At 33.2% G+C, this 9,115-nt stretch overlaps 1 pseudogene across 1 annotated transcript; it reads right to left on the bottom strand.

The window, feature by feature from the left end:
• Positions 1-2,331: 2,331 nt before the first annotated feature.
• On the bottom strand, positions 2,332-3,375 carry LOC148846839 (NAC domain-containing protein 100-like; annotated as a pseudogene). Its single transcript, XR_016100701.1, has 4 exons — positions 3,189-3,375; positions 2,884-3,071; positions 2,750-2,839; positions 2,332-2,629 (listed from the first exon to the last, which is right to left on the bottom strand). The product of XR_016100701.1 is annotated as an NAC domain-containing protein 100-like (transcript).
• Between the last annotated feature and the right edge of the window lie 5,740 nt (positions 3,376-9,115).

The raw sequence follows: 9,115 nt of genomic DNA, 5'->3' as shown, positions 1-9,115 counted from the left end.
CGTACATGAGTGTAAAGTGTTTGTGTGAAGGAACAGTTTGTTTTGATGCTAAAAGGAACCGATACTCTAAGAAAGGAGAGCTATAGATCTTTTCACTTTAGAAAATATTTTAAATGAAATGAAAACAAAAGGCAGGCCGCCCCGCCTTCCATTTCCTCCTCATTCCTTAATTACAGACACATGCAATAGGACTTGAATATTCTTTTTGAGTCCGTCTTTTCACTTTTCCGGCCTCCGCGTTGTGGATGCTTTGATGTCGTCGTCAATAGTCCTAACCCAAGGAGTGCAGGGAGGCTCTTCGGTCCACCCTTTTAATTAATTTCGTATACGACTGCAACTGTGATTCATATAAGTAGATATAACCCTCCTCTGTGTACCAGTAGTAGCTGAAACCTGAAAGGCTGGAAGGAATACCCTCATCATGGTCATGGGTGGTATCGGCCGAGCCAGGTAGCTAGGTTGTTTGTTAACCTTCGAAAGTCTAAGTACTATGCATTTCAATTTATAAAGACCAGACCGACACTTGGGGACCCACTTGAAGTGACGACCATGAATTCATGCATGCTTGGTGTTGCTCATTATTGTTGTTGTTGTTAATTTGAGCATCATGACGATGGATTCTCTTTTTATTTATTTATTTATTTATTTATATATAGAGAGAGAGCGAGCGCTTCTCCTCGACTCGTCAAATTAAAACATATAATCTTCAATTTGAGGTTTGAGGGAGGTGGGGGTGTAGATGATGTCAATGGCAGAGGATGGCACAGTTACATGGCACATGCACACACATCACGATGCAAGCCAACAAGTACGCCACTTGGATTCATGGTGGCCATTAGCCGGGATGAAAGGAAGGGCACCTGTTTTTTATTATAATCTTCAATTCCCTTGGTGGACCTTCCCTTGTCCTTGCCCTTGCCCAACTCAAAATAAACTAAGCATCTCTAATTATAAAGAGTTAAAATAAAACTGTATCTGTTTGGCTAAGCCTTAAAAAGCGGGAGTAGTTTTCAAAGTGGTGGACGTCTTCATCACAATAAAATTGTTTGTCCTCTTCCTCCAATTGCTGTATGGGCGTGGAGAGTTAGCACGCATTAATTCTGGTATACGTCAAAAGTCATCGACCAGGCCACCATGATGTTCACCCTCATTAACCCGCCCGGTTTAACAACCTATTTTTTTAGTTGTAACAAATCACAGATGGCACCGGCCGAGCATTGCGCTGTTTCTTCAACTCAACTCCCTCAACTTCGCTGACTCGTTCAACTTGCGCCTCAAAATTAATTCTCTTTTGATTTTACAAACTTTATTAATTAGTTGTACATATCAAAATATAAAAATCTGTTTTTTTTTTTCATTTGAAGGTCCAAAAATATATGAAATATTTATCTCGTATCGTAGTTGGAAGAATGCTTAAATGATGATGATGATGATATCTTCATTTCAGGTGGAAGAACAACGACTCAGAAAATTAAGACCCTCCATCTCTCTATATATATAGCAAGACAGTACATGTTACTATGTCTCTTCTTCCTCCAAACCCATTTCTAATTATCTGCTTTTTTTTTATTTTTTAAGTTTTTTTAATTTCATAATTACCCATTAAATCAATAAGGAAATATCATAGGCTTAACTATTTCTAACAACCATAAAAAAAAATAGGGATTTTCTTTTTTAATGTTTAGTCAAGTGGCACCATTTTCTCCTAAATTATTTTTAATTCTTATTTATCTCCTAAATTATATCTAACTCCTATTTATCTCTAAAATTATCTCTAATTTAGTAGAGAGATTCCCTCCTAAATTATCTCTAATTCCTATTTATCCTCTCCCCCACTTTTTTTCTACATCTATCTAAAGAAAGTTTCAATTAAAATTTTTCAGAATTATTTAAATATTATAACGAAATTATTTACTAACTTCAAAATATTTATTCAAAACACAAAAATTAATTATAATAGATTTAATAATATTCATATTATTAATAATTCAATATTTCTACAAAATTCACCATGAAATTATATAGTAACAATATAAATTATAATTTTACAAATTATCTAATATAAATGTTATTCAAATAATAAAAATTTAACATTAAAAAATAAAATATTAAACTTTATCTCTCTCTCTCTCTCTCTCTATCTATCTATCTATCTATATATATATATATATATATATATATATAAATACTAAAACAAGGAAGTCTATAATTGTTCTCCTTTTCTTGAATTTCTTATTTTTTTTTAATCCATGTCATTTTTGAAACTGCCAAATTTCCCCTAAACAACCACCCCGACTATCCCCAACTTTTTACTAAGGTGTTGTTCGGTACTGGTTTCATCTCATGGATGGACCATTTTGATCCATGCCATGGGATGAAAGTAGCATTCGGTTCATTGTGGACGGGACCAATTCACACCATCTCGTGGACCAATCTTGTCCACACCTTAATTTCTCAGCAACAACTTCTTCACGTGGATGGATTTCTTCCACAAGTTTCCTTTGATAATGTTTTCATGCACAGCAAAAGAATGAATGATAGCAGAAAAAGAACGAACCAACGAACGACAGTCTTGAATTTTCTTCTCACCTGAGCTCTTATTGAACATCTTGCATATTATTCACTCGTTCTGTAAAAGAACGAACGACAATAGAAAAATAACTCATAAAGGACCACACAATAACATTGTCGATCAACAACGAAAAGCAGAAAATTGAAAGAAAAGCAGAGGAAGAGCTCTCCACTCTACCTTGGCTAATTTTGGTAGGTTAGACAGAGAGAATTTTCCCTCTAGCCTATATTCGTGCATGACCCAGTTGGTTTTTCTCCTTTTGGAGCTCTTCCTCTCTGGAAAACCAGAGTTTTCTTCATTTCGACAAGTACTCTTCCTCTGTAGAAAACCAGAGTTTTCTTCATTCCGACAAGTGTTTTCCCTCTGTAAATCTCCTTATCCTTTCCTGTAGCTTTCCAGTAACCAGCTTCAGTAGCCCTATTGGTCCTCAAACCAGTTGGGTATTTTCTGTCTTTAGCGCAGAAGAAGTACCACTCCTTCTCCCCCATTCTTGCTCTCCCTTTATTCAAAAAAATACAAATGTTAAAGTTAAAACGTAATTCATATCGAGGAACAAACACAAGAGAGAGAGAGAGAGAGAGAGAGAGAGAGAGAAAATCCATTTCAAAAGACTTACATGGCATATCCCAAGGTTCACACTTATTCAAGTCCAGCTCTCTAATTGCTATAGCATAGAAACTGTTGTCGACCGCCTTCTTGGACAGGTAATGAGTTATAAGCTCTTCATCGGTGAGGTGGAATCTGAAACCAGGAGGCAAATCAATCTATTCTTCTTCCATATTAAGCCCAAAGACATTTTCCATTTCTCCTTACAATCTTTTTCTCATAAGCCACAGAGTTTTTTCCCTAGAACTGATATTGGTTTTGATCCACAAGTACTAATTCTATTTCTTAGAGAAACACAATTTTTTGAGATCGGGATTGGTGAAGAAACTCTAAATTTCAAATGAATTCTAATCAAGCAGCCCTACTTTTTGTTATTATGCTTGCCTTACAACTAGTATGGGAATAAGTGGATTATTAGTTTGCATAAATCGTTAGATGACGTGCTTATCTTGCAAAATATTTCTCGTATCAATTGTTTAAATATTATTTTTAATATTCTTATCAATAAAATATTAATTGTCTTACTTAAATTTTTTTATTTTTATATTTTTTAATGTTTTTATCAATGAAATAATATTTTTTAAAATATTTAATATATTTTTTAATTATTTTATTATTGTTTTTAAATTTTTTTATTTTTATATTTTTTAATGTTTTTATCAATGAAATAATATTTTTTAAAATATTTAATATATTTTTTAATTATTTTATTATTGTTTTATAAAATAATTGATTTTTTTTGTTTATATTAATTCATTGATGCATTTTTTTAAATATTTATCATTCGAAATGCAAAAATTACATTATTATGATTAATTATGCATATCATTCATTCCATGTACATGAGATACATGGAATCAAAAAAGTGTGGTGTGAATCCACACCACACTACAAAACGCCACTATTGGTGTGGTGCAGATTGGTCGCTGCCATAGGGTGTGGTGTGGACTAATCCACACCCACCAATTTCGCATCCACACTACAGAACAATCCCTAAGTTGTCTCTAACTTAGCGGAGAATTTCTCTCCTAAATTATTTCTAATTCTTATTTATCTTCTCCACTACTTTTTATCTACATCTACCTAAAGAATTTTTGAATTAAAAATTTTAAGAATTATTTAAATATTTTAGCAAAATTATATAATTTTAAAATATTTATTAAAAAGACAAAATATAATTATAATTAATTTAATAATATTCATATTATTAATAATTATATATTTTTACAAAATTCATGACGAAATTATGTACAAACAACATATATTATGATTTTCTAGATTATTCAATCTAAATGTTATTCGAATAATAAAAATCTAACTTTAAAAATGAAATATTATTTAAATTTTCAATAACTAAATATCTTAAATAACAAAATACTAAAATTAATATTTTAAATCAATTAATAATATATTTAAAATAGTTACTTAATAACTTTAAATTATAACAAAGAGATTAAGATTTTAAATATTTAGTTAAATAACTAAATATTTAACATAACTAGATTTTAAATAGTTAAAATAACAAAATTATGTATTAATAGTACTATAATTTTATGGATTATTAAATTCAACAAGTAATTAATATTTTAAAATTTATATAAGGATATTATTTCAATAAATAAATAATATTGTAAATAATTAACTTCATTTATACCAATTAATAATTCTAGAAAATTAATTAAAAAAATTATTGTTTATTAATAATAATTTAAAAAACTTAATATTTATTTATTATTTATTTATCTATACTAAAATTAATATTTTTTGTATTTCTGTAATTATTTATCATTTTTGTGATAAATATATTTTCAATAATTATGTATAAATCTATTTTCATTTTGTTATTTAATAGAAAATTTTGATAATTATTAGAGTTTAAACTAATGTTATTTAGCTTTTTAAATTTAACTTATTATCTATTTTTTCTATAAATTTTTAATAATTATTAGAGATTAAACAGTTGCTCATGGGTTGGTTTGGTTCAGTAGTAGGTTGTTTGGCCAACCAATCCCACTTGGTCAAGTCGGGGGGTTGGTCACTCAGGTTATATCAATTTAATTTTTGATTTGGTCAATTGGTACAAAAGATTTAAACTTAAAAATCTAAATTTAAATTTTAAAAGAAATTACAATAGAATTATTAAAAATTAAATTTATGATATAAACTTTTTTACCCTAAGAAATATTGGAATTTTCCCACTTTCTTGTATTAAAAAATATATTTAGAATATAAAATATATATATACATATATATGGCTAGGTTGTTTGATTTTAGTTAGTTCATGAATGGCCAAATAAAAACTAATCCAATCCAGTCAGGTTGGGAAATTGTTGAACCAAAGCCAAGTTGAAATACTAAAAATCGGGTTGGCTAATTTCATTAGTTTGATTCGGAATGGCAATGAGGTGGGGTGCGGATGAGGAGCTTCTCCCCATCCCAATCCCCATGAAAATCCCCATCCATGTCCCCGTCCCCGTCCCCGTCCCCATCCCTGCTAACAAGGACTAAGTTATCCCCATCCCTGCAAGGATCCCCAATCTCTGTGATTCTTTATAATATCAACCATTAAGATTTTTTTGTTATTTTATTTAAAAAAATAAAAATTTACAATCCTATTAGAAAAGATTCAAACATATTCAACCATATTGTTGAAAATATTAACATATAGATGTATGCATACATATATACATATATAAGCGTATGCATATATTTGTGTGTGTGTGTGTGTGTGTATTAGTGGGGATCAGGGTCCACGCAGGGCAAGAAGTGCTCTCCCCGTACCCACCAATGGGAATGAAAATTTCTCCATCTCTGTCTCCATGGGAGGGAAATCATCCACATCCTTGCCCTATTTTGGGCAGATCCCCACGGGGATCGGAGAAATAGAGAAAATTACCATCCCTAAATTTGATAAACAATCGTATCTAAAATTAATTATTGTTATTTTATATATTATAAAAAAATTGTTAAAAATAATATATAAAATATAAATAATTATTAATTATTATATAAAATAATTATATACTCTTACATATTTCTATTTCTAATATATCATAATTTAGAAGATGGGGATTCACAATTAATATGTCATCATCAAAATACCCTATTGTTTAAATTATTAACTCGCTTGAAATTTCTTTGATGACTTTATTTTGACCACTTAATAAAATATGTGCATTAATTACTGAAAGATCTTAAACAAAAAGAGGGATGTAGCTGTTTTTTGTCCAGGTGATCTCCTACCCAATAACTCTCCATGCTTCCTATCATATACGCTGCGTTTGGATTATTCAAATATTGCACATGTGATTAGTGATGAGCGATTATTCTATAGATCTTATAACCTAATAGTTTGGGTATTTCCTAGTAACTAGAGAATTATATTAGAATTGGTTCAAATTAGCTAGGTTTAATTCATTAAAATATTATAAGGTAATCCCCAGTATTAAAGAAAATATAGTAAGAGTATTGGTTGTCATCATATCGGTGCAGCCGCAGGTGGTGGAGGCCGGGGGCTTTCATCAACCTAAAGCCTGCCAAGTGAGTGTGGGTGTACGTGTAATTTGGCACAACGCTATTAGGTTGAGTGGACAACTGAAGATATCCTAAGCTACCACTTTGTGTTTGACACAACACAGCTTCTCCACCTAACCGAACGCTTACAGAAATAAAATTACTTCAAATAGTAATGGACGGTGGACGGACCCCCACAAATCAGTTCAATTGCAGAAGAAACGCGGATCAATCATTCAGAATGCGGGTCAAATGCAATCCATGGAATCCAAAATTATGACGGCCGGCCCCCACCTTGTGCACAATTGGCCAAATCTGTTTGACCGTTCATTTGCAAAACGTCTAATTAATCTCTCTATTGTTTTCAAATTTAATAAAGAAAATAACGGGTTGGCCGCAACTATTGGTTTTCTTCTCTTTGACTATGGACCAAGACAAAGTAGAGAAGTGGTGACAACATACATCTAACTTTGTCTTTTATTGTATATTTTCCTACATCTCACCTCACCATGCGAAACTGTACCAGATCTAGTTGTATTAACTTATGCATTATTTTTCTGAAAAAGTTGTAAAAAGGGTCGGGGGCTCGGGGATTCTTTTTTTTTTTTCTTCTTTCTTTCTTTCTATTAACATTGTTAAATGCATCACCATAGTTATTACAATAAACAATCCACGTGGCAACTTGATTTTGGTGTAAAGCCTATCTGCTATGTAGATGTGGATTACTTGAAATACTCCCACTTAAGCAGCTACTCGCCTACCACATTTAAGATTATTTATAGGACTTCCCTCGTGCTTCACCCTTTGCCCGCTGCTAGCTAGGGTTGGTTCTTTGGTGCCACTTGTAAGACTCCTAGAATTAGTTCTTAACCAATTAACCCACTTACATCAAACCCGGCTGCAGGGCTCTCTCCCTAACTATGGTAAGGAAAAAAAAAATGATAGAAAGCCCTGAATCTGAAGAATCCCATGAAGAAGGACAAAATTGTTGGTCCATTCTCCATTCTCTAGAGGACGAGTTCGCTTTTGCAGTTTGCTAGAGCAAAAGTGAATTGGATCACTGTGGTCCATGTGCTTCACCATCTCTTTACTCAGTTTCTGTTTGTACTGTTAAATGCACTTCCCAAACGTGAACCGATCCTTTAGGTGGGTCGTGATGATGTTTATATAAAGAAAATGGGGGCCGGAGACAAGTTATATATGGAGCCTATCCTATATATGCCCCCTATACCCTACCCTAGGTTTGGATTTCTATGGTAAGAATATTTCTGGGAGATATGCCAAAGAAGTCCTGATTACAAAGGATTATTGCGTGTGTCATGTGTTATCATAGTAACATCAAGTTTAAGGACTAGTTAATTTGTTAGGGTTATGCTTTTTTGGCTGTTTTTAATAATGCAAAGTTGGTTAAAAAAGTATTACTGATGTAAAATTCTGAGGAGAGAGAAATTGATGGTGCCCAACCAAAATGTTTTGAATCGTGAAGAATGGTTTAAAATTGAGAGAGAGAATAAACCAGTTAAGGTCTTAAACCATTGTCCTTCTTTGTGCTTCTGATGATCCATTTTCTTGTTGTGGGCTCTTCATGGGGATATACAACATTTGAAGCAAAGAAACCTCCAAATACACTAATTAATTATGGGTAAAGACCATACGGTGAGTGGCTAAAGCAGGTGACTCACTATGTTTGAATGCTTGATCCCCTAGCTACGTACTATGCATGTAGCAGTCAGTCATTGTAAGCTATAAGGAATCTTTAATATTGTTGTTGGGGTGATTTCAGGGAGCATGTGAAAGGCAAGTTCCCGACTCCAGTATAGGCTTAGCTTTTAGCTAGCTAATTCATCTAAGCTTTCAATTAAGGCTCAAACTACATACAGGCATTCTTGCCACTTGATAGCTTGAACTTGTTTACAAGGGCTCGCTGTTAGTTGATACCCAAGTACACCATTTCTTAATTATTGCACTTGTGCACCGCGGAGGCGGAGTGAGACCAGATAAGCTGCATCTGCACTTCTGCACTTCTGCACTGCACATGATGAATGTACTGTTAGCAACGCGGCCCCACATCAACGTGGGTCGTTATTATTGGCTAAACAGCCCCCCTAACAGGCTAACACAGACACAGCCATCAAGCTAGCACAGTACATGGGGGAACCCCCATGGCCCATGGGGCTGCGCTTCCTGTATCCTGTTCCTGGGGCGAAACGGGAAGCGATAGCCGATAGGCTTTAGGTAATATGAAATTAATTGGTCAAATTCCGTCAGGCCTAATTAATTTGCCTTCGCCTAAGCTGCCTAAGACGAGTCAAAGTCGTGCTTAAAACGGGAACACGTACACAAACGTCGGGAGGAGGCTGCCTGAAAAGAGTGTTAATATGTCTAACTGGGCGGAGGGCTTACTCGTGTGTATCAGAGACTATT

Source organism: Nelumbo lutea, chromosome 6, assembly GCF_056320005.1.
Source record: "Nelumbo lutea isolate HS-2025 chromosome 6, American lotus-T2T, whole genome shotgun sequence".
Classification (NCBI taxonomy): Eukaryota; Viridiplantae; Streptophyta; class Magnoliopsida; order Proteales; family Nelumbonaceae; genus Nelumbo; species Nelumbo lutea.
Note: the sequence above shows the minus strand (reverse complement) of the source record. Positions and strands in the feature narration are given on the sequence as shown.